The sequence below is a fragment of the Cryptomeria japonica genome, chromosome 8 (genome assembly GCF_030272615.1).
Source record: "Cryptomeria japonica chromosome 8, Sugi_1.0, whole genome shotgun sequence".
Taxonomy (NCBI): domain Eukaryota; kingdom Viridiplantae; phylum Streptophyta; class Pinopsida; order Cupressales; family Cupressaceae; genus Cryptomeria; species Cryptomeria japonica.
Genome location: NC_081412.1, coordinates 414,292,113 through 414,319,177, shown reverse-complemented (window position 1 = coordinate 414,319,177; position 27,065 = coordinate 414,292,113). Strand labels below are relative to the sequence as shown.

At 39.6% G+C, this 27,065-nt stretch overlaps 1 protein-coding gene across 9 annotated transcripts in view; it reads right to left on the bottom strand.

Annotated features, from left to right (window-relative positions):
• The window catches only part of LOC131028555 (nodulin homeobox), a 184,613-nt gene that overhangs the window by 82,844 nt on the left and 74,704 nt on the right, over positions 1–27,065 (bottom strand). The window lies entirely within an intron of this gene.

Below are 27,065 nucleotides of genomic sequence, written 5' to 3'. Positions count from 1 at the left end.
CAATGTCGCAATCTGGAATAGGTGGGCATCGAGAAAATCTTCATTCACCCCCTCTGGTGGTTCTCCTGCCTTAATCCTCAATAGTTGATCTGCAATGACATGACTCTTCCCAGCCCATACTATGATGGTGGTGAACTGTAGCAAGAGCAGCCACCTACTCACCCTTCCTTGGAAAATTAGTTTATTTACTAAGTACATCAATGTCTGGTGGTCCACATAAAATGTGGAGGGTGTCACCAGCAAATAATGTCAAAACTTATGTACAGAGTACACCATACCGAGTGCCTCCCTGTCAGTCGTACTGTAGTTCTGCTCTGCCTTGGAGAGTAGACGGCTAGCAAAGAAGATTGGGTGGTCTAACCCTTGTACGCCCACTTGTGCCAATGTGGCACAGATGGCATAATTGGAAGCATCCACACGTACATGGAACTCCTTGTCTCAATCGGGTACGAGAGGATAGGTGCACTTACAAACTGGGACTTGAGTTCTCTGAAGGCCTCTTCTTGTTTCGCTCCCCATACAAACGGTTCTCCCTTCTGTGTCAAATTGTCAAGTGGATAAGAAACCTATGCAAATTTCTTAATGAATCTTCGATAGTAGCCCACGTGTCCAAGGAATGATTTCACTCCAATCACGTCCTCCGAACTCTCCATTGTAATGATGACCCCTACTTTGCTGGGATTTGTCTTCAACCCTTCCTTACACATAGTGTGGCCAAGTAGTTTTCCTTGGGGAAACCATAAACTAACATTTCTTTGGGCTCAAGGTTAACTATACCCTTTGGCACCTCTCCATACATTCCTTGAGTGTCGTGAGGTGAGTTCCTTTAGCTGTAGATGGACTAGTCATCCAAGAAGGCCTTAAAAATCCCTACAGATATCTTATCAAAATGTGCAATATGATTCGTTGGAAGGTAGCTAGGGCATTACACAAGCTGAATGGCATTCTATCATATGTATACACCCCATCCTCTACCACGAACGTAGTCTTCAATTTGTCTTCCTTCGCAAAACTGATCTAGTTATAGCTTGAAAACCCGTCCAAGAATGAATAAATTTCATGGCCTGCCACCTTTTCCAAGATGATGTCAATGAACGATATTGGGAAGGGGTCTTTGATTGTAACTACATTTAGACACCTAAAGTCCACACAAATCCGGATTTGGTCTGCCTCTTGTTTCAAGGAAATAACAATTGGTGACATCCACTCACTTGTTTCCACCTTGAAGATAATGTCGGCCTCTAACATTTTCTCGATCTCTTCATTCACCTTGGCAACAAAGTTCTTGTTCATTCTATATGGCCTCTTCCATACGAGTTGCCCAACGGGTACGAGAAGGATCTTGTGCACGCACAATTCTGGAGGTATCCCTTTTAAATCTTTATATGTCCAGGCAAAGGTGTCCTTATCCTCGAGGAATGTCTTGAATGTCATTGCCTTCAGTACTAGGCTCCATAGTTTTAAAAATCGTGGACTCGCCACGGACTTGCGAGTCCTTGGGAGCCACGAGTCGACTCGCCAAGGACTCACGAGGCGAGTCCTGGCGAGTCCATCTAAAAGACTCGTGAGTCTTTTGCAAGGACTCGCGCGAGTCTTTTGCATGGACTCGCAAGTCTTTCAGATGGACTCGCCAGGACCCAGAAAAAAGTCATGAAAGCTTTAAAATTGAGTTTTTAAAAAAAAAATTCGCCTTCATTTGGCATAACTGAGGGAGTGAAAAATAAAAGAAAAATAACACCCGACGTCGTTATAAAATAATAAAAGTATTTTTGGCCTCGCGGGGCGCTGCCCCTCGACCCCGCCTTGTATCGCGACAGGGAGCGTGCAAGGGGCGCTGCCCCTTGACCCCAACTTGGGGGCGCTGCCCCCAAACCCCCGTTGAAAAATATAGGGGGAAACTACGCCGATGGAAGTAGGGAAAATTTAACCTCCAAGTCCGAGTCTGATTAGGCTCCATATAACAACATAATTAGCATTGAAGAAATCTTGGTATTATACATTTTAGAGTTGAAAGTTTGAAATTATGAGTATGTGACATGTGTAATGTTTCAATTATGGCTCTTATGTTCTCTAAATGCATTAATTTCTTTATGTTTTTTTGTAAAACTACGGTTTTTTTTTTTGCCGAGTCTTTCACGAGTCTTTCACGAGTCCGAGTCCAAGTCCAAATTTTTGGTTTGCCGAGTCCGAGGCGAGTCCGAGACTTTCAACTATGCTAGGCTCTACTCATCCCCCACCAAGATCACCTTTGGATTATCCTCATCCCCCTAGTTTACCTTTTTTATGTTTGGTTCTTCGTATTTGATGGTCTTATCACTCTCAAAACGATGGGTCGCGATATCATCCACCTTCACCACTCCTTGTACTCTTCGTACTCTGGCAGAAAGGTTGTACTTTTTGTACCTTCACAACCTCTTCAATTTCACTAATTTTTAACATATTGTAGTCCAAGAGGAAGACCTCATAGTCCTCCATTTGCCAATGAAACAGTGTGTTGAGAGAGCTAGTCTCATCCTCCGAGCAGCCCTCCAATTCCAATACCCCTTCGTCATTAAGTTCCATCCTTCTCTTTCCATCCTTAGGACCCCATTCATAGTCATTAGAGTCGTCAAAGTCCAAGCCAGAGGATGCCAACTCTTCACTTACGGCTTGATTCTTCATATCAATGACACACTTCCATCCTTTGCTCTGGATGGAGAGTGTATTCTTTATAATTCCAATGTGCTTCTGGATTCAACTGTGTCGATGTTTTTCCATCAACGTTTTGAATCACACTCCGTGATTCATCATCAGGATGAGAGAGCTGCAAGAGAAACACGGAGTGTGATTTGAAACGTTGATGGAAAAACATCTACACGGCTGAATCCAGAAGCACATTAGAATTATATCTCTCATCCTGATGATGAATCACGGAGTATGATTCGTAACGTTGATGGAAAAACATCTACACAGCTGAATCCAGAATCACAATGGAATTATATGGCATGGACTGTGGAAATCTCATCTCTCAAAGTGTATTCTTTCTCGAATTGTGGTTTGCCTTGGCGGTGATCAACCAACCCCTTCCGAGGAGGGCTTCATACGCCTTCTTTTCAAGTGGGATGACCACAAAGTCCAGGAATAAATGTCGAGTACCAATGATCACCTTCTATGCCATGAGTATCTTGAGTGGCTTGATGTCGTGCTGGTCGGCACCTACCAATTGGAAGGTTGGTGGACAAAGTGTTGGCTTGCCCAACCCCTTCCATGTCTCCTCCAGCAATACGTGCGCTATTGCACTCTGGGGCCTCCGTCGACGATGGTATTGGTCAACTTTTGTCCCATTATTTCCATCTCGATCACGGTCGGCTTCCTTCCAATACTTACAATTAATTACATCGGATCAATGGCTAAGTCGCCGCATGACTTCACCATTGGCTACTTCATCCGTTCGCAATGCTCCTGATTGGCTACTCATCACCGACCACGTTGGTGATAGCCATCTTCAGTTGTGGCATGGTCTGTAGAAGATTTGATACCCTTACAAGTACGATGGCTTGCAACATATGTTTCATTATAGTCTTTTCAGACTCCGACCATAGAGGATTACTGGCAGCATCATGTGTGGCCCTTCTTTCTTTTGCCATCGCCCATTCAATATCCATCTTCAGCTCTTGAAGTATCACTTTTTCCGTACGGGGTCAAGATATAGTGCCTTCTTAGTCTGGAGTATGGTAATCACTAGTACTTCCTCATATGGCTCCTTCACATCCAGCACGTTTAAACCTTTCTGTTTTGGGCAATCAGTGTCTTCGTGGTTTTTGGGTCCACACCATTTGCATAACCCTGCGTTGGTGTTTTGGCTATTTTGGAAATCCTGCGTGAAGTGGCCCCATTTATTGCAACTCCGACATAGGATCATGGGTGTACCCTTCATGTCATACTGTATTCTCCTTTGTGGGGTGTCGTTATTGCTATTGTTATTCTATTGCCTGTTATTTCGGTAACCTCTAGGAGATGCATTCGAGTTGGCAGGTGGTTTTGGAGGTGTGGTCGGAGGGGTTGTTTGTTCCCCTTGGGCAAAGAGCACTTGTGTGCTCCTTGTTTTTTAATTGTATGGGCAGACCTTGATGGAGTGTCCCAGTACCTGATAGATGTCACAAAATGATTTCTTTAGGCAAGTCCCCTTGGTATGACATTCCACCTTGCAGTTGGTGCACCACAATTCATTGCTCTCCTTGGCACTCTCCTTTTCTACCTTCAACTCCTCCACCATCCACAACATGTCCCTTTGGAGAGCTTGTACGGTTTTAGACTCTTTGTCACTACTTTTCGTCGTACTATCACCATCACTGATCCTTTTCCTCCCCTTGGATGTTTTACTTTCGCACTCGATGTCCATCATGCAATTGTAAGCTTCAACGTACAAGGGCGGAGGGACAACTTTCATTTTCCTCCTGAGAGATGGAACAAGTCCCTCCACGAACCACCTCTTCTTCAATCCATCAACCGACTCGTGTTCCATCTTGTTCAACAATTCTTTGAGCCTACGATTATAAGCGCGTACACTCTCATTTTTACCCTACTTGGTATTATAGATTTCAACTACAATCTCGTTGTCATCCCTTGGGAGTTTGAACTCCTCCTCGAATGCCTTCTTTAGTTCAACCCATCTCACCTTCTGCTTAGAATCTAGGTCTATGTACCAGTCAATGGCAATTCCCTAAAGGGTGGTAAGAAATGCCTTCAACCAGTAATCCTAGTCATCTTGGCCATTCGCCTCCCATATCATTATACTAATACATGTCTTGTAATGGCATACGAGGTCCTCTGATCCATTCCCTATGAACTTCGAGAGTTTTTGCCTCTCCTAGGTATTCTAGTTGTGCAACATTGTCCTTACTTGGAAAGTACCGTCCGTGGACCATCTTGCTCTCCGCATTCCTATGCCTCTCTTGCACTCTTGGCCACGTGTGATCTCTCTATGCGTCCACCTTCTGCGTCTTCCGCACCTTGGCCACCTCGTTCATTTCTATAGTCTCTCCTACCTGGAGTCTTCAGCTCAAACCCCCTATTCTTGCTTGCTCAACAAGGGACAAATTCCCAATTCAGTACAAGTTGGTTTCAAACATTTTGGCAACCTCGGTCTCGAGATTCCATACCTCCTCTTCGTCACATACCGAGTGTACGGACTAGCTATTCTTGGACTCTATTCTGAGGTCATCACTTGAAGTAGGGTGTACGGCCTAGTCAACAAGATCTTCCTCTGCTACGTCAGGAAGTAGTAGGTTCCTCGCAACCTCTACCAACTCATTCCATGTACGCGGTCTCTACCTCTCCCAACTACGGCTTCAACTCGCACTCCTAATTCTACTTCTCACTGAACTCTCCAAACCTTCAAAGATTCCTCTTTACCACCATCTCCTTTCACTTTCTTCTCTCAGGCAGAGATATCTCCATACTGATGTTTCTCCCTCTTCTCGAGTGTTTCTGGTACATTGGTTCTTGTTTGGGCATAGGGGCATTAGTTATCGAGGGTACAACGTCTACTCCTATCCCGCTCCTCTTCCTCCCTACGAGTCCTCTCTTCATATCTTTGCAATATCTGTTGCTAACGTTGTTCGCGGTTGCTTTGCTCCCATCAGTCTTGTACTTCAATCAAGTTTCATGCCAGCAACCTTGGAATTCTTTGGAGAAAATCAAAGACCGCAAGGTTCACTGTGAGTTCATTGTGTACCGTGCCTTCAGGGACCATTCGCTCTGAAGCTTCCCTCTGCACATAATGTGTGATTGAAACTTTCCATAGATCCACCAAGTCCTTCGTCAAGCAATCTTCCCATGCTTCTTCTTGTGTTACCACTTCTTCATTGTCACTTTCATTTACACATACTTGTTGTTGGAATGATTGGCCCATTACGCGTGCATACCACCTACCATAATGATCTCCAAGTTCATATCGCCAATGGCACCGAAATGTTTATTCCCGAATGGAACAACTTTAACTTACAAAAAATAAACAGAACATACATATCTAATAGAACAAATAGCAAAGGATGTTCAACACAAAAATATGGCAAAATGATATTCATTTAGTATCAAGTGTAAGTGTCTATACATCAGCAATCCCCCTATTCCCAATACAACAACAATATAAATAGTATCGAACGGTTGCTTAAGACTGCCTGCTATTGGCAACCGACACAACTCTCGGGAACTAATTACAATACCATTATTAACAAAACATAAACAAAGTATTATTTATTACTAGCGGCATATTTGTCGTCTACAACGATTAGTCCAACAATCCCCCCTCAGCATCACCCGAAGGGATTTTAACTTGCAACCCAGCTCTAATACCAATTGTTGGAACACATTTCCTAATGCACAAAAGATCAACTTGTTAACGCTCAAGACAAACGCCATAGATAAACAGATCCACGAGAGGTGGTTAGTCCATGTCCCAAATCCAATGGTGGACGTTGGCGATTAGTACAACACAAATATTGGTTCTATTGTAAGGCCCTTCCAACCCACCTTTCATAGGGAGGAACAAATTATTGAAGTAGAGGCTCAACACTTGATGGCAAATGATATCACAACTTGTTATGCTAAGTATGGAGCTCTTCCAAAGGAGATTTGAAGTCAAATGTCATTCACAAATTATATTAACTTTTAGAAGTCAAGAAATGGGCCAAGAACTAAACTAAGACCACAAGCTCATCAAAGAGAATTTCAACATGCTTTGGAAAAGTTAACACTTTCCACCTTTCATGTATCCAACAAGTGTACAATTCCAGCCTAGATTCAAAAGTTGGACACTTATTTGTCACTTAGACCAATGTTGGAAGATGAAGCCATCAAGTTTGCTACTCTTCACCTTGAAGCTATAGCACATGAATGGTCATAGCCATGGAACGCAAAAGCACATAACCATAAACTCCTCTGAAGAATTCAGCAAAAAGTTGATAGAAAGATTTCGTGTGAAGTTGGAACATCCTTAGGCCTCTTCCATGCAAGCTATCCCTTCTACCATCCATAAGTGTTTGAAGTTCCCTCATAACACGCATATTATCATGATCAATCATAGCCTTTATGGTGTAGGGGCACTAGGACATGTGTCTACTTCATTTTGACATGTGTCTACTTCATTTTGATATGTGTCTACATCATTTTGATTCATGGTTATGCTTAGGAATAGAATGTGCAATGTGTGTGTTTGAAGGCCTATTGATTAGGTCTAGGCAGTGTAATAGGCCTTAAGGCCCCAAGGTGTGTCAACTTGGACACAAGCCTTGTATGGGCATTTTATATGTACTTTTGATGTTTAAGGGTCTGCAATGTGTGGTAGGTTCATTCTTGACCTTTGGTGTAAAGGCAAGACCGAATTGTAGAAAGTTGACAAAAGTTGCAAAGTTGCATTATTATCTTAAGCAACTTTTCTTGCAAGATTTTGAAATGTGGTTATTCCAATGGTTAGTTGGTTGATTGTATGTGTTGGAGGTAGTTGGAGGAGTTCCTTGGCGTGATATAAGCCTAGAGGAACGATGCCTACTGGTTAGAGATGATATTGAATGAATTTCTTGTCTTCAAAGCAAACGGTTATTGTGATTTCCTGCATTTTTCTTGAGTTTTTTGTTCTCGCATAACTCCCTGTGAATGGTGGGCATGAATTAAACATTTGGCAAGTTGTAGCAGACGTTCACCGTCCATTTGGAGTTGATTTGAGGTCTTGAAAGCCTTCAGGTTTGGAAGAAACTGAATTTTCTATCCCACTGGCCTGACAAAACCCTCAAAACCAAGGTTTGGATGCAAACAGTGACACAAATCAACATCTCTCCATGGGATCAACCTGAAACCTGGGAGGATGTTGATTTGACATGTATACTAGATGCTCCTGGTGGTTTTGGAGACAGGAAGTGACATTTTTCTTTCCTAAGATGATGCCCTAGGCTTGACATCACTCATGTGGCAAGCCTATGCAGTAAGAAAAGAGGGTGGAAACCTTGAACAGCAGATTGAAGGATGGTCAAACTTGCAATGAGAAGGACCCTTGGACAAGTGCAGACCCTTGGCAAGTGTTATCCTTTCATTCCTTTGTGACTAGTGAAGCTTTTGAGAGATTAAACCCCAATACCGGCTAGAAGAGGCTAAATAGGGTCAGTAGGGTTTGACCATCCGTACTCAAAACCCATATGCAAAAGTTTGGAATCTTGTAGAATGCCCAAAAGGGTATTCGAATATCAAATTTATTCAAGGGGTTGTTCACGTAGGTTGTAAGACAAATCAAGAAAAGTCCAAATGGAGGGCTAATTGCTTGTAGCCTTATTTACTAGGTCCAAAAGGGGAAAAGATACAAAAGGCTAGTAAACACCCATCTAAGGGGTCAAGATCAATGCAAATGCCATATAACACATGTAAACACTCACATAGATTAGATTCCACCTTTTGAGTAAAGATCTTGTTGCTTGGGGTTTGGGGTTGTTAGGTGTCCTTGGTTGAAGGGTTGGAGCCTTAGGGGTAGGAGACTCCTTGTCAGTTGTGAGTTGTCCTGACTGAAGAGATCCTTGGGAAGGATCTAGGGCAAGCTCTAGAAACCTTGAGAAGGCTAAAGACATTGGTCCATTGGATGGTACCAACTGGAAACCCTTTTTGAGTAAAAACCAAGAAAGTGATATAACATCCCAAACCCTCTGCATCACTTTACCAATCCCACAGCAAGACATTGAAATTTCACCCTTGATTAATTTTGGCCTCAGCAACTTGAACCTTTGAACCTTCACAAATATTCTTTTCCTATCCTATCAAAAATGGAAAAGTGAAATGATATCGGCCTTGAGTATGCCTAAAGACCCTTCACCTATGGATATTCCTCTTCCTCATCCTGGACAAGGACTTCTTCCTACTCCTTTTATTCCTCCTCTATATGTTGTGATTCCACCCCCTATATCGTATAAAGGAAAGTGCCCAACATCTTGTATCTCTCAACCTAGTGAGGTTTCTTCCATTTCTCCCCCTCCAAGGGAAGAAAAAAAGCCTATGTTGATTGATCCCCAACCTTCGCAAGTTTCGAGTCAAACTAAGAGAAATTGTTGTGCAAGAGAACGCCGACATAGACAATATGCCAAGGCTCGTGAGCTTACTTCCCAAACCATTTCCTCCCTGAAGACACCAAATGTTGACTTGGTCCCATTTGTCCAACCTTCATCGAACCCTAGGAAGTTCTCCTCAATCCACCATGTCAAAAGTTTAAAATGTCTAAGAAAAATGATGGTTCATTTCCTTTTCATGTTAAAGATCCTATTGCAATTAATTTAGATGATGATGTGGATGATAATGTTGTTCATGCTAACAATACTAATCCTAATGATTCTAATGATATGTATGAGGTTATTGAGATTAATGATGAACTCTCTTCAAGATTTTCAAAAGCATTAATCGTAGCTCCTAGTGACAAACAAAGCAACTCATCATTAGAGCATGGTCCTTGTTTGGAACTTGCACTAGCTCCATGTCCACCATCCCTAAGTGATGTTATGCAAGATTGGGGGCGAACGATTTGCTTGACTAGCTTTGCTCGTGTGTGAATTCTCTTATGTGTGTTTTCTTGTATGTAATGTGCTTCCCTCATGATGTGTTGCATGATGTCTTTGTGTTATGTTAGGTTCTCTTTGGATGACCCTTGTAACTCCATTGGTGCAAGGTAATAAAGAGGCTGAATATCTCATCACATTCCTCCATTTGTATCTTAATTCTTCTATATGTCGTACATGTGCTATTGTTCGTAAATGTGCCTTTGTGTTGTCAACTTGGGGGTGATGCAAAGCATTGAGATCTCATTTTGGTCTCTACCATGTTGACCCAAAAAGAATTTTGTTTGTTCATCTTACGTGCTCTTCTTCCATTGTGATTGTAGTTCTACTACCTTTAGGGGATGAGATCAATTCAATGCAATTATACTTGCTATACATGATTTATCAAAACCACATATTGACCCCAATTAGTGGATCCCTTATCATTATGTTCTTATGTTTTGTAACATTGCCCTTGATTTATCCTTTCTTGGGGGAATATCATTGTGGCAACATGCTTGTCTTTTGGATGCACGTATACTAGCTTAAAGCAATTGCTCTCGTTGAGGCGCATGCAATCGCTTTAACGTGGGGGGATACACTCCACTCATTGTTACACTTTGTGCAGACACCACAAGACTTGGTTTGTACACTTTTGATCACACACCATGACATGTTCGGTACATGTTGTAGTACCCATTTTGCAATCAATTCAATTCACTATTCGAATTACTTTGCAAACTAAGCCCTTGTATTATTTTGCACCAATTTTTCAATTTAAATTTTTCCTTCTCAACATGGCTCATACTAGGCATAAGCCTTACTAGGCCAGCATAGTCATGCTTTCTTTTCTCGTCACGTGTTGCTTATATTATCTTGATATTAGATTGATAAGATCCTAAGTCCTTGGGGGCTTGGTGTGTCTTGCCTCTTCAATGTGTCGATTAAAGTTTTTCAATGCTACTTTGTACTTTACTGAGAGTATGAACGTAGACTCATACTCTCGATAAAGTGGAGGCTAGATGTAGTGTCATAAATTGTATCCCTACACAATTTTGTCCACACCTAGGCCTCACTTTTGTGTTCCGACCTCCTGTGCCCTGATTCTATTTTGACTCTTCTCATACCCACCTAAATTCAACATCCTCTGCACCTATGGGACCCTGTTCGAATTTGAGTCCTGATTAGTAGGACCAAGAAGCCCTAAGCGCCATGGTCCTCCCAAAAGGGGCCCAAATTTGGACCCCGCAACAATCACATTTCGGAGGCGGGAAAACATTTTCCGTGTCAGCTTGCCTCAAAAATTTGAATATATTTTGTGTAGTTAGGTATAAAGGCAAGTCTAACCCCCTCATTTTGGGATCTCTCTATCAATCTCCCTACAAGCTTCCAATTGCAATTTTGAAAATTCAAGTGAGCAAGCAATCAAACATCTTCAAGGCGGTGAAGGAGAGGTCAAAGTTCAGATTTCAAGCATTCATGATGGCATCCATGATCAAGAGTCAAGACATTATGAAGACATCTTACATGACATTATCAACCTTGGCATGAAGACTTCAATGCAAGATTCATCAAGGTATCAAGTTCCAATTCAAGCATTTCAAATTTAGATCTAGCCTTGCCCTCAAAAGGCAAGTTTGTCAATTCAATCAAGTTCAATTTCAATTCAATTCAAGGGTTAATTCCAAACTTAGGGTTTGACCTAAGGCAAACCCTCATCAACAACACCATTTTCCTTCTTTCTATGTGTAGGTGACAAATCCAGGAGCCACGAACGAAGATTCCAACAGAGGAGAGGACAACAATCAATTATGACTTTTGTAGAGGCAAAAATCAAGGACCGGGTCACTAATTACCCCACAATCACGAGAATTTCCATCGATCTTTTGGGAGTTAGATTCTAAGCGACATCTTGATTCCAAAAGATTCTTATCTGTCTGCATCTAACATCAAGGACCAAGTCGCTAATTGCCACACGGTCCCACACTTTCAAGACGAACTTGTTATCATGAGTGCTCTTTTGTTTCTTCTACTCAGGCTTAGCTCTGTGTTTGCATTATGTGCTTGTAACTTGTTGTTCCTGTTGTATTATGTCAATTCTCTATCATTCACCCTAGATCTAGCTTTTAAATTACACTCTCTCAATTGCATCTTCAACTAAACAAAAGGGAATAATCTGCATTCAGCCCTATTATCAACATAATTGAGGTTGGACTATTGAATTTAAACCATAGAAACGAGACTCGGACTCGACATGAACTCAACAAGGGTGACTCGACTCGAGACTCGGCAAAAAACTCGACACAGACTCGGCAAGTGAAAATCCCAACAAGTTTAGATATTTTTAAAGATTTAAAACTTGTTTCATACATCCTTTATTAAATAAACTTTAAAGACACAAAAACATCATCAGGTAGAAGCTAATTTGATCACATTATAGTTGAAGGAAATAACACACTTAGATATATAAATATTGTTAAATGTATACATTACTCATGGAACATGAAATCCCTGACATCAAATGTTCCAAACAAATATCAAAACAATAACTTGAAGTCTATGGCTCAAAGGAGTTTGCATCCCTCCTACGAAGGCATCTAAGGAAGGTCCCACTAACTAGTGGGGCTTTGGGAGTGGAGGTGCTAATGGGTTTGAGGGGTAGCAATGATAAGCTACACAACGTGTTCGATGTAAGAAAAACCCAATGATATAAGGGGTGCGAGGAAACGCACTTGTAATTTTTAAAAAATGTTTGTTTTAAAAAAGAAATTGAGTTTGGTCGTGTCTGGACATCAGGACTCGCTAGGTCCAAGCCGCATCCGCAAGTCCCAAGACTTGCTAGAACTCCCCTAGGACACGGATGAGCACTAGTCTAGGACCCTAGGACTAGCCCAGGGTCACCTGGCTCGGGACTTGCCGAGTCTTGGCGAGTTCTGGAACTCTAATTCAAACCCCTTTTAACGTTTTGTATGGAAATAAGTGGGTTTCCTAGTTTACATTTGCTTAGCTTGTGAATGCCCTTACTCCATTTCCACACATTACACCTACCATTTTTTTTTAATTTGAATCCTTTTTGTTTTTGAAAAAAACGTTTAGAATCTTACATTAGATTAAATTTTTACTAATTTCAACTAATCTATAATCATTTAAACTAATTTACTTTGTTTGTTAACTTATTAAAATATTAACTTGTGCTTTCAATTTGTATGTGTAGGTTAATATAGAACGGCAAATAGAGAAGGTTATGGTATCCGGTACAACTTCAAGGTCTACCCTTTAGCGTCAGTGCCTCCATCATCATTTGTAGGCACTCGTCCTAAAGGAGCTAGAGCTTTTGTCTAGAAGTATGACTATCAAGGACCAAAACTTGGTTCAATTTTTTGCATTAAATGTGAAAAAAATATTTCATGGAGGCATAAACCGCATCAAATACCACCTTGTTGACATCTCTAAGCATGATGCCAAGGGTTGTCCTAAGACCAATAAGAAAAAAAAAGGAGAAATGGATGCCATACTTGCAGTTTGGAAAGAGAAAAAATTGCAAAGGGGAAGGTCAAAGCTAGCCATGAAAGCAGCCATAGTTGCTTCTCAAGGTGCTCTAGCAATCAACCTTGAAGCAGATGAAAAAGCACTTCAAAGCATGATGGGCTCTCTTCGTGGCCCACACATCTACAAATACACCACCACCACGGACACAACTCCAACTTCTTATAGTAGAGCATCAGCATCATCACCAATACCACCATTAGCGTCGTGTCCTATACATAATTATTTTGTGCCCAGAAACACACCTAGAGAACAACCATCATTGGAGGCAACTGGGTGCAATAGAGAGGCACATGAGCATGTAAACATTGCATGTGCTGATTTTTGTACTTTAATAACATCCCTTTCAATGTGGCAAATAATCTTTATTGGCATAATTTGGTTACAACATTGACAGTTGCAAGAAAAGGCTACAAGGCACCTTCTTGCACACACTTGAGTCAGAAGTTAGTTTAGTTGATTTAAATTTTTTGATAACTTACGTTGAGTATTAAAATTGACTAAATTTATGTTATTTTTTTCTAGTAATTTATGTTAAATTTAAGTCATTTTTTCATTAAAAATAAAAATTGTGTACTTAATTTCGCTTGGTACTTGTCGGTTACTCGTGAGTGCAACTGATAGGACAAGAGAAGTGGTCGAAGAGAAAAGAAATGACTGGAAAAAATATGGCTGCACTATTCTCTAAGAATTGATGTCCTTATAACTGAACAAGGACGGGAACAGTTCACAAAGCATTCACAAGCCATTAGAATCAAAATGTCAAACAATCCCTAAGAAAAAGAGAATTGAGGGAATGAAGGAAGCTAAACGAAATAGTTTAAGGAATTTAAGGATCATTAATCGAAAGTCTAAGACTATCCCGAGAACGAAGTAAAAGCCAAGTGTAAGTTGGAGTCAAACTCAGAAAAAGAAAGAGATTTTCACAACAAGAAAATGCACAAAGTTGGAGTGGGAAGAAATAGCACAGCACTTATTGCTCCCTAATGAAGCGTACATGGACCTTGTTGATAAAGTAGACAAATCATCAATACAATCACCACCAGAGGAAGGAGAGTCCACAAATTCACTATCAAAAACATATGAAAACATCTGATGTAGTGAAGAACTACTACTTACAGAAGGCCCATATCGAAGAATTTGAATGTCAAACTCCTAAACAAAGGGAGCACAAGAAAGAATTGAAGGGCAACTTGAGCATGCGAAATCTTGTGATAGGACAATTAGAGGACTCTTATGTGGCCAAGAGTGCAAGAGACACACTAGAACACACAAGTCAAAACTCCCCAACCAAGTTCCAATCACAATAGTTGCATCAAGTAAGAAAGATGGTGACTCCTCTAGCAAGTCCGAACGTGAAGAGGCAAACACTCCTAAAATTCATAGGTAATAGATCATAGGATCCTATATGGCATTGTAAAACTTGGCAAAACAATATGGATATCTAATGGACAAGTATATTAGTCTTACTGGTTAAGATCATTTCTAACAACCTTGAGGGGGTATAGTGATAGATTGGTACACAAAGTTCAAAGAAGCCTCTAAAACTACATGGGACATGTTATGGAAAGGATTCAGAGAAGAACTCAAACTTCTCCAAGATCGCAATAAAATTGTAGAAGAAATCTAGAACATGAAGTAGGGGAAGCATGAAAACATGAGAGCTTACAATCGTAGGCTCAAAGAACTCTTGGTAAAATTGAAAAACAATCATCCAATGGTCTAAAAAAGTGGTGGTTCAATGAAGGGTCATTATTACAAATTAAGATCTTATAATAATAATCATTATAAATAAAATATAAAATAAATTAGATGAGAATCATACAAGCATAGATTTAACACATTGCACAAGATATACATGAGGAAAACCCTTTCAGGTAAAAAACCCTCCAAAGCATCATTTTATTAAAACACTTACAAAACATGGAGGCTCTAAAATCCTCCTTTTTACTCAATGCAAACCCTATCTGGATTTGCCTCTAGAGACGCACCATGAACAGGAGTTTTTGTCCACTCAAACCTTCAATGCCCTGTCAATACCTATGTGAAACCACTCTGGGGAAGCGACGGGGTTTTCGTCCTCAACTCTAAGAAACATTTAGGGTTTTCATCTCGCATGCAAGAGTTTGGCCATATGCACAAATATTTGAATCTCTGCAAAGAAGTGAAACAAGCTCTCAATCTTCTATATGTATCAAATGAGCCATCAACCTCCTTTTATAACCATCCTGAGAACTTTTCAAAAAGTGCAATATAAAATCACTTTATAATTTATTTAAACCTTATATCCCCAAAAAGTGATTTAATTCACTATTTGATTATTCCGAACACATCAAATCACTTTATAAGCATCCCAACATTTAAAACTATCCATCCCAGTTCCAATGAGCTATAACACTGAAGTGCTCATTAAATTATTTTAATTAAAATAGAAACCTTAGTAAATGTAATTAAAAGATAGCTCAGTATTACACCTGAGTTATGGAAATGATTGGAATGCATCGGAATCGAAAAATGACTGTGCATGAGTGATACTGATGATGAATGATGATAATCAAACCCAACCAAGTGACTTACTATAGATAGACGCTCTCTCCAAGAATCTTGGAGAGCACACCAGAAGTTGGAAATGACATCAAAAAGTGCCCATTGAGTCCTCTCAACCATCTTAGCTTGTTGGTAACATAAACTAGCCATTCTGATAAAGCTAACACACACCCAAAAGATCAAAGCCAACTACCACACAAGAGAACCCAAAAATGGGGACATTACAACCAACCACTATTACATTCAAGCCTAAGAATTTCCAATGAGTTATTGGCCTCCTATGCTAGGGAATCACTTGTCAAATCCTTCCACAAAAATATAGTTAGATAAATCTACATATTAGTTATATAAATCTACATATTAGTTGTGTTTTAATTATAGTCAGCGAGATTAGTTTCTCTTCATTAGTTGTATACAGTTATTCTTGGTAGTTGCCAAAGGTTGGAAGTACTTAGCAATTGTTCGCTAATTTATATACTTTATTGTACTAGTGAAGGGACCGCATGTTATGAAAATTCCCTGAACTACAGTTGTATGTGCATAAGAACCAAATACATTGTGATATCTTTCTGCAATTACTAGTATGAATTTATATAGTCATTGGTATTAACCTATCATGTTATCTGTCATATTCAAAGCATATTGAATAAGGCAGTGAACACCTGCAACCCAATGACTTGATCTAACCAAAGACCACCATGTATCCTGTTGACCTTGCCACTATATATCCTTGAGAACACAACACATAGGATTCTCATTTGAATTATGTAAGAAAAATTGGTAAAGGGCCTCATACAAGATATTCTGATATGTGAAACTAGCAGGAATTATCTATAAAAGATTTCTAATCCTGTTGATTAAAGAACTGCAGATCTAGGTCAAAGAATGATATCTAGCCACAAGTAAGCAATTTGTATCAAGAGAAGTCATGGCCACTCAAGGTATGAATTCGTAGGCATGCAAGCCCTATCTCCAATGTTTTTCAAAAATTAAAATGCTATCTTGATTAAAGTTTCTACATTTATTAATTTTCTCATGGTATTAATCGAAAGCTTGTATGCAAGGACATGGTAGTTATCATGATAAATTGATGATAAATTGTTGTTGGAGGCAAGTTGGTGACTTTCAGATTAGGAGTTGGTGCCATAATTAATCAGCAAATTGTAACAAATCAGATCACTTGCACCAATAAACCATGCCGAAAGAGAGGAGGAAATTAATGCTGAAAATGCCAAGATTACAAGAATGTACCATGATTCACATCTGATTTCTCTGCTTGGCCCAATTGATTATAGAGGCTGGTGCAGCCATTGATTCTGCAACATGGATCAGATTTATGGAGCATGGGATAAATACTGAAATGAGTCATGTATTCTGTAATGGGAAAGGAATTCTGATGCAAAAGGACAGATTGGAAGCTACAGTCTAATTCATCCTTGGTGATTGAAATGAAATTAGATCTTGAATCCCAAGAATTCTACTTATTCAAGACTGTTTGTCTTTCTGAAAGGTTGGCAAAAAGAGAGAGCTCCAGTCCTAAATGCAGCTGTTTATCTTTTCTAGTTTTCCAATCTGAATGTTGTGAATTTGTAGTTACTCCTATAAGGAGTTTTCTGAGTTTCAAAGTTATATCAGTTGCATTTTGATAAGTAGTATACAATATCGTTGGCATGCACATGTTTAATGGTGGTTATCTTGATCTTTGTATGTTGCTTGCTTTCCCTAAAGACCACATCCTCCTAGCGTTCAAGCTGTGGAAATTTGTTTGTCACCTGGATGGTTTCTATTGGCTTATCAAGGGAACTCAGCAACTAGTGGTAAACAACCAGAGAAAGAAGCTCACCTATCCTTTTCCTCTGTCCCTTAAATCTTTTTAAAATTCTTTATTGATGCAGTAAATTTAGGATTAGGCTACAAATAGAACAAGTTTTTTCTTTTCTTTTCTTTTCAGTCATAAAATTGGCTGATTAAGTTACTTTCCTGATAATTTTAAATCAACAAAATCTATTAACAAAGCATTGAAATTTAATCCAAAGGGTAAATTTGTTGAACTACAAGTATCGTGTAATGTCCCACCCCAGGCGGAGCACTGAAACTACAACCTGCTTTTATTTTAGATTAAAAATACTATATTTCAATTTTTTTGATGTTCTTTCAAAGCTCAACTAAAGTTGCAGAATGGTTTGTTGTTTGTTTGTTTGATTTTTTTGAGTGCTTTCCAATGCATAAACAAGAATAGTAACAAACTCCTAGATTGCAATCAAGCTAGGATAACCTAATTCTAAATAAATTGTTTTACTACTATCAAGATCTGATTATAAAGCTTTCAAAACTGATATATAATCAGACCGTAACAACTACTGCTTTCACCTCAATAACTTTGAGTTCATAAGAACAACTAAAAGAGGACATACCTGTTTGATGGCTCTAGGTTAGGTTATGAAACATGACCTTTCACAAGGTAAATAGGAGGAAGTGAATGAATTGGAATAGTGTTACAAATCGGATTCTAGAAGTAACAGCCAGTGCTTGTCCTAAGAATTCCTCCTCCTTAAGAGCTGGTTCAGACTGATCTGCTTTGAATTTGGCTTTGTACTACTCACTTCAATCTTCCATACTATGATGAAATACCTATATGAACTGCTGTTTATGAAAGAGCCTTGCAACCCCAAGGCCGGACAGCATTAACATAGGCCCCTAGCTCCAAATATGGCTTAGAGAGGGTCAGCTAGTTAGGCAGCTGACTCAGGAAATCCCTTCATAAATCTCTGAAATAACCCTTAAATTTTAAAACCAAAAACTGTCCTTTCCACTGCAGAAGATGAAACTGACTGGAACAACACCAAATAACAGTTATAGCACTTTCCTTTGGCTCCCAAACTGTCCAAGAGGGGTTGGCCTCACATGCAAGCACCTCACTCATAAAACTGATTCAAAATCTCAGAAATCTTGAAAACTTTAACCAAAACTTCTTTTAACTGAATCGCTGATGAAAACCTATTGCAACTAACACAAAACTGTGAGGATATTGGCTTTGCTTGCTCCAAATATGCTCAACAGGAGGTCGTCCTAACAAGAAGACACCTCACTCATAAATCAGCAAATAACTATCAAACACATTCCAAACTACCCCCAAACTGCTGCTAATGATTTATGCTTGCAGACCAAATACTTGTTGATGCAACAATGGTTCTTTCTTGGCTCAAACAACCTCTTGAAGGGGCCGGCCTAGCATAAAGGCAGGTCACTCAGAAATTACGCTAAAGCTGCTCCAAACCCCTTCCAAAATCTGATACAAATACCTTCAAACCGCTGGAAATGGAGTTTCATACAAACCCCAATCTAAAAATGCATCAAAAGACTCTTGTTCACCTCCAACAAGACAAATAGGGGGTGGCTAAACAAGCAAGCTCCTCTTTCAGATTTCTATCAACAAATACCTATTCCAAAACTGATTTTTTTGTAGCCCAACCGAGATCCCTAAAGTAGAATCTCCTTGCACACTCTTGGTTGGTCTCTCACAACTGCAAGTGTGTTTGCTAATGGAGGTTTTCATCTCCACGAGCAGCTCTAACCCCTAGGCTTCAGCCACGCTCCTCTCAGAAAACAAGAAAGAGAAATAATCCAACATAACATGTCTAACGAATGAATCCTAGTGTCTTTATAGCTCTCTCATCTACTTTCACACCAATTAGGGTTTCTTCTTTTTCTAATGCCTCATTAGTGTTGACCAAAAAAATAGCGTACACATTTCCCATGTCAGCTGATCCTATTCTCTCTTGGATAAGTGAAAGATCCCAAATGGATCCTTTTACTGTTGCTGCTGTAAATTCTTAATTAAACACACTATATTTTTGTAATTTTCTGGTGATCTTATAGAATAGACAGAAGTTGCAAAAAGGGATTGTTTCTTTTTGGGTTTTGATGTTATAAGTAAAGTAATTGATAAATAGCAACAACTGTGAAATAGAATAGTAAACAATGTTCATATGTAAGAACACTTAAGCAATCTGAAAATACTGCAAATCATTCCAGGCAAATAACCTAGTTTTGTATTCAGCAAGAATCCATACATTTATTTGGAGTTGTTCTCAATATGGATTGATGCCAGATGCAGGAATATTACTGGCAACGAACAAGGAAGACCAAATAAGCTGAATACAACCCTTCAAGCCAACATACAAACAAGGCGTGGTTGCAAAGGAGGCGTGGAAGCTGCTGCAAATCACGTGCCAGCTGAAATAGACCAGCTGCCCTGTTGAAACCCCCAATATGCACGCTGAATCTTCAGGCCAAGAAGATGTGTCTTCTACCTCTGACAATCTCTGTGCAATCCTGGATAAATCCACTGTCAACTCCTGCTAAGGGCTACGTCCCAGCAAGTTCAAACCTAGGGTTTACATCCCAGACAAAAATCACTCTTCCAGAGCAATTCCCAAATTCGCAAGTTTCAAAATGATCAAAGATGCTATCAATTAGGTTTTCATCTCCTTATAACTCCTTTCCCTTTGCAAGTCGAACCCTAAAGAATAATAAAGCTTGCGCTTTATAATTAAAGTGACACTTTCCCAATTATGGCGTCAAACTATAGAAAAATATCACTTTATTGCGAATAAATAGCTTCAAGCATCCAAAAAGACTCCGGGAGGTGAAAATCATGTAGCAAAGTTCAAGACCTTTCCAACGAGCTATAACACATAGGCATATCAAACCAGATGAAGCCAAAAACCCCTTATTACTCCAAAATGGCTATATACATAGCCTTATTTTAATTTATTTAATCGCTAACTTAGGAAATATTTAAATATATTAAAATATTTCCATAGATCCAATAATAGCCCAAAATAACCAACCAAACATGAATCTGACTTCGTCACCTGTCTGTGACTGATGCCAGACAAGATGGGCCAACTGGCAGTCCCATCCCTAAAATCTAGGGATGCTCCTAGAAACTAGGAAACACACCCAATCTTCCTAAAACTAAAACCATGGTATGGTCCCGTGGAACCTAAAATATGGAAACTGCCACAACCTCCTAAAAAGTAGGGAATCGCCCTAAAAAGTAGGAACCTCTCTCCAAACACCTGTAACTGCTCAAAAGGATCCTACTCTACTCCTTGGTCCCCCAGGTGGTCATTCAGTCAACTGCCAATTCTCCCTAAAAAATAGGAATTGTCGTCTGAAGGTCCAAAATGGCTCACAAAGCCCCTGCAAAGCTCCATGACCCTCAGAATGAGTCCCCTAACCATGTCATTGACCTATAGGAACTCGAATGGTAGGTCAACCCCTGCTCATCTCATGTCACCTAGAAAAGGGGACATACAATAAGGGAGTCCCTAATGCTGCTCAAAACGATCAAAAGGGGACAACCTCAAGGTTTCTATTGTCAAGTCTCGACATACGTGGGATAACTCAGCAGTTGATGTGTTTGCTGGTAAACACAAGGAGACTTACGCCTGCTGCTAGGATAACTTCGGGAAGGGTTCTAAAGGCAGTTCTAAGACTCTATAGGTCTTACATTCATCAGATCTTCGTTAAGCATGATCCTGTTTTAAATACTCAGTTACAGATTTTAAATAAACACAAAAAGATAAGGGTAGAGAAACTAAACTATCCTAACTAGAATAGCATTATGAGTTAATAGACTGAACTTTCAAGAAACCAGACCTTGTTGTGCCAGTTTCAAACACAACTTAGCAAAGGCCGGCGCAATCGTAGAAGGATAACATTGATTTTCAAACTACTAACTATATACATTGAACTTTAAAACATTCATTCAACATTTAGTAATCGAACTAAATTCTGTAAGTGTTTAGACTAGCCATGCACAGAAATTAATAATCAGCTAAATTCTAATGGTAGGAACTGAAAGTTCTATCAGATATCAACTCAAGATAGCCATTCCACAATAAAATGCATAAACTGAAATAAAAGATGGGAAGAAGTAGAACCATGCACTCACAAGAAATTCATGGACAGATTAGTCATTAACAATTCTGTATTGAATTTGACAGACTTTCAGCAACAATTCATAGTCTTCTTACAAAAAAAAGAGAGAATTGGCCCCCTTTTATAGATTTTCAAAATTTAGATGAATGGCTAGGATTTAATCCAGCAAATGGCCTAGATTCATCTACAAAATATGCCCCCCATACATAGTAAAGATGTATTTCACATCTCAAATAATTATGCAACTACCAACCATTAAGTTGTCCCAAAAAGTAAACAGCACGGAGCTCAAAACATAAAAAGGTACTTTTGGCAACTGAGGAAATAACTTTGGGGACTGTATTTATCTTTTTGTTAGCCCAAAAATAGATATTTCTTCCTTTATGGTAAATTTTCACCATTTAAGTACTTCTGCCATATATCTTTGTCAACTTCTCGCTCTGCCCGAACGTAGTTTTGGAACCTTACCAAGACTGCCTTCATTTCCTGGAAGGGAGGCATGGGAGTGTTATCCAGTTGGAAGCTGGTGTCCCCACAATGACTTTCCACCCTACTTAATTGTCGATGCCAATCAGCCTTGTTGTTTTTGCACTGGCATATTACTGCCCATAATCTACTAGCACCTTGCATATCCTATTTGGTGTACAGGATCCCATCATTTTTCAGCTGACTTATCCAACAGAGTTTGAACACGTTAAGTTCCATCTTGGGTCTTTTGTCACCAATCAAATTTCCTAGGAGCCGCGAGCAACAATCTCCAACGAATGACAAGGTGTCCTCACAAGTCTCCCATCTTGCATCAGTGATGTCCAGGACATCATTCTTCAACCTCAGGGCCCTGTGCCAATTTTCGATGACACTGAAATCATGTGGATCAATAATTTGTTGACCCATGGGGATCTTGGGGAAGGTCCATACTAAGGCAATCATGAGAGGAAGTAGATTATTAAACACTGCCCTTAGTTCTTTTACGTTATTCTTAATGGACTTCATTGTTTCAAGTTTTCGGTCCATGTTCTCGTCTAAGAGAATCAAGCACCTAACTCCCCTGTTTTGTTATTTCTTTGAACCATTCTTGCACTACCTTGGCCAAGGCTCTTATCCTTTCATATTCAGCTGTTGTTTTCTATGCCAATGCCGCAGGAGGGACATAAGCTTCATCAGCATGCTGCAGTGATTTAAGCAGGTGATCAATGAATCCCTCAACCTGCTATGCCCGAGCCTTGTACATCTCTTTTTCCTCTATTACTTTCTCTAATCATCTCAGCATTGTCTCAACAAAATCTCAAAATTCCTCAACCTCTTGCTATTTGGTTGCTTTTTGCATCGGGACTGATAAAATATTGTAATCAGCAAGTGTTATGTCTTCAGCTGATTTATCCTTTGGTGGGAGAGCAACATGCACTATCCGGTTCTGCTAAGCATCCCTTGTTATTTTTTAGTAGGTCCTCGGTTCTTCTTTTCCTTAACTTGGGGTTGTCCTACTCAGGAGAATAAATCTTCAAGGCTCGTGGATGGCCTTACTACCACTTTCTTTTCTACCTAGGCATGCAGCCATACAAGAGGTACAGATGGATTCCAGGAGACTACCACCTCTCTCCCTTACTCTTTGGAAGCCGCAACTGATCCCATTTCTATTCTTTGCTATCCAACTAGAGCCAAGAGTCGGTTCTCATCAGCATCTTGTTCCTTCCCTCTGCTCGAGCTTTCTCTGACCTCACTTAGTAATTGCTGAGGTACCTTTGTTTCTTGCTGCTCTTCATCTCTGTTTGGGTCCTCGTTGTCTTCCGATCTAATAGGTGGGATTTCCCCTTCCTCAATTTGATTTTCAGGCTCCTCTAGATCAATGATTTGTACTTCTTGCTGCTGCTGATTGGACCCTTCTAGGTATATTGCCTCAATGAAAGCAAACTTTGTTTGCAACATAGGAGGGATTGGGCTAGCGCTCTATATCAGTTGCATCTTCTGCTCCAGTAGAGTCTTCTTGTGAAGTAGTGGCAGAAGATGGCCTCCTTATTGTTAGTTTCTTGCAAGCAAGGCCCTCAGGTGATAGGCTTTTCTTCCTTCAAGACTTCCTAGCTACCTTTGATTTCTTACTAGCCTTTGTCTTTTTTCTTTTCCGTTTAGGCTCCTTTTTATCTTCTTTGTTGTGTTCTTCTCCTTGTGCAGCTGCAAATGCCTCTTCTTTGTCTGAGGATTGAGACTCAAGGTCTCCCATCAGGTTATAGGTGAACTACACCCCCTCATGAGTTAACTCCTCAACACGCTGCTAGATCCAGGCATAGGTGAATCTCTTAGGTCCCTCCATTATCACCTCCAAGTTGATGATAGTATCCTGAGACCAATTGATCAAAGTTGGAGGGTAGTCCTTGACAGAGTCATAGACTTGATACTATACGCAGTCCCCGTGGTCATCTATTTGGTCTGGAACCCGGGCATACTCAAAGGTTCTGATTTGATAAAAGCTAAGCCTGGAGCACTCTCTCCTGTGGACCTCAAAATCGTCACTACAGCTGGCCCAATAATCTTCTATATTCATTTTATGTTTGTAGTGTCAGCCATAAGCCTTTCTTCCCAGTGTCGTAGGATCGAAGCTTGTCCTACTGGGATGCTCTTGCAAGCAGTATGAGGCCAATTCTTCAACTAACTGCTCTACTTGTGCAAGAGTTTTCAAATATATGTCATTGTCTCCAATTGTTATTGAGAATGAAACTCGTGTGACTTCCTCTCTCTAAGGATCTTCCCAATCGCATTTTCTTGCCTGGCGACCTCTAGGAGTACCAGCTTGTTAGTGGGGTACTTGGGTAGTCAATATGGGAAGCCTTCAAATCCTGAAATTCTCAAGTAAGAGAATCTAGGAAATTAGATAAACCAAGTCCCATACCGCCTTACCAACGCAATCGCCTGCTTGTACAGCCTTTGTTGCAGTCCCTCTTGCATAGTTCTAACCATTCGCATGGTGAAGGTGTCATTTACTCACTCATACTAGCTCACTACATATGCCACATTATTTCTTTCCCTTTGGCTTATATTGTAGAGATGGAGCTGAGTGTAGCAGTCATATACTTTCTTCTAATTGAGCCCATTTCCAATCTCACCTAGGCGGATCAGTCCCAATAACCTGGAATGATGGGCAAACATATACACCACATAGGAGGACATGGTGAACCACTTCTTCTCTGCAAGTTGTACCAGCTGCTCGTGGATGTTGTCACTGATTATCTGGGCCCAATCCAACCAAATTTTTCCTCCAAAGACCTCTTCAGTATAATAGCACTACACAGTGTAACCAGACTTCCATTTCGATCATTCTATATTTGTCACCATGTCTAATACAAGAATATCTGCACTTTACGCTTCATGAATACACTTATGTGCTGATAAGTCTTGACCTTTTAAACCACAGTTCTTGACAATATATGAAGGCACAGCAACAGTAACTAAAAGTCTCTGTGTAGTACACAGATTACTCCAGACTTCAAGAAAAACGTCCTTTTCAAAAACTCCCAGCAAATACCAAATAAAAAATACACAGCTCCAAAGATTTAATATCCAAGTAAGAACTCCATTACTTCTGAATCACATCATTATTGAAGCTCAGACTGTTCTCCAAAATGCATGAAAATATAAACCTTCAGCTTCTACACTTCATGCTACAGTTACACCATTCCAAATACTTTAACTCGAACTCTTCTAACTGAACGCAAATCAGAAACACGGATTCAAAACTTGATTCATAATTAATGGCAAACTCTCCCAACTGAATTGTTTTTCATAAACGGTATATGTAACCCTTTTTAAAATCGCACATTTCCACTTAAAAAAAAAACTTCTGTACAGCTCAAAAGAATTCACCTATTTTTTTACGCAATACAGAATCCTATCATACAAAATTTAAAAAAACACTTCCTCACAGAGACAGCAAAAGAAAATCATAGAGAAGAAAGCGCTGCCAACTGACAACCAGCCAATTCAGCTGAGCCACAGAATGTCTGCGATTCTGAAAAAACACCAAGAGAAGAATATCTTTTGCGTTAAAAATCTGTGAAGAAGATTTCATACAAATCACAGATCACTGCATCCACCAGACTTTCAGATGTTGCCAAATTAAAAAAAAAAGATCCATTGCACAGAGTAACAGCTCACAATAGTAACTGCCACTGTCACAAAAAAATTTGAAAGACTCAAATGCCTTACTTCAGCAGAGGTAACGTACTTCAGAACCATCGGCAAAAATAAAGTCTTCCACATGAAAGATAAGAAAAAAATGTTAGGCGCAACGTGGCAAAAACTTCTACTTAGCACTAACATTTTGTCTCGGCATGATGATGACTTTTCCCAATGACATGGCATAAGAATGACATAAGAGGCCAGCAAGTAGATGAATCTCCAGACATCAATGACAAAACAATCAGCAGTGGACTGCTTTACTGAAACTAGTTTAGACATTATTTTTACTTTCTCTTAAAAAGGTGTACCAAGGTCTACAATTTGCATCTCCAAGCCAAGTAAATTGATATTCTGAACCTAGTAAGGTAGCGGACTGCTTTTATGTTTATTTAAAATATACAACAAAATATTTTTCCTGAAATATTGAGGAACTAGACATCAAAAAGAAGATACAAAGAAATTACATGGATGTTCACAAACGAACAAATTAGGTGAACAGAACTGGACGTTGCAGTAAGTCAAAATAGTGTGCTAGTGTAAAAAGGAACCCCAGAGTTAAGTATGAATATCATGGGCATCTAACCAGAAAAAAGGTTGCCTTACCTAAGAGGATTTCAAAAATTAGAAAGGTAAAATTCCCAAAAGTAAATCATTTCTCCCTTGTTAGACTGTGCCCACTTTTCAGACTTAACTTAATTAGTCCACTCTATCCCTAAAATTCTTTCATAATTGATCATTAAGTGGCATCTCCACTTTTAGGAATATGATACTATGTTTTACCAAGTCACTTTTTTTAAGGGGACTAAGAAATAAGGGAACACTAAAAGGGAATGGCTAACAGTAAACCCACAAATTCTAAGAAAAAGAGAATGACTGATTTAAAATAAATTATAATTAAAACACAAAAGAATTTAAATTTATTAAATTACAACTCAAATAAGGTAATGGTAGACAAATTTAAAGTTATCATTAACTTTTTCATTAATAATGAAAGGAAAAATGCTAAAATGAAATACAGTCATCCATAATATTTCATGTTTAAAGATTTAAATTTCACACATCCTGGTTCATGATTCAAATTTCTTACTTCATGGTGCATTATAAATTGATATGTTTCGTTTTCCTTATTTGTGTACCCCAATTAGGGCTCTTGCAAGGGGACACCTAGATGTACCTCAAGGGCAACTAGACATCCCAGACGAGTTTCCATAGGGATGTGGATCAGGACATCTAGGGGTTCCCATAGAAAAGTGAATGAGGAGAGCCAATGGAGCCACCCTAACATGTCTGACCACCCAATGGTTA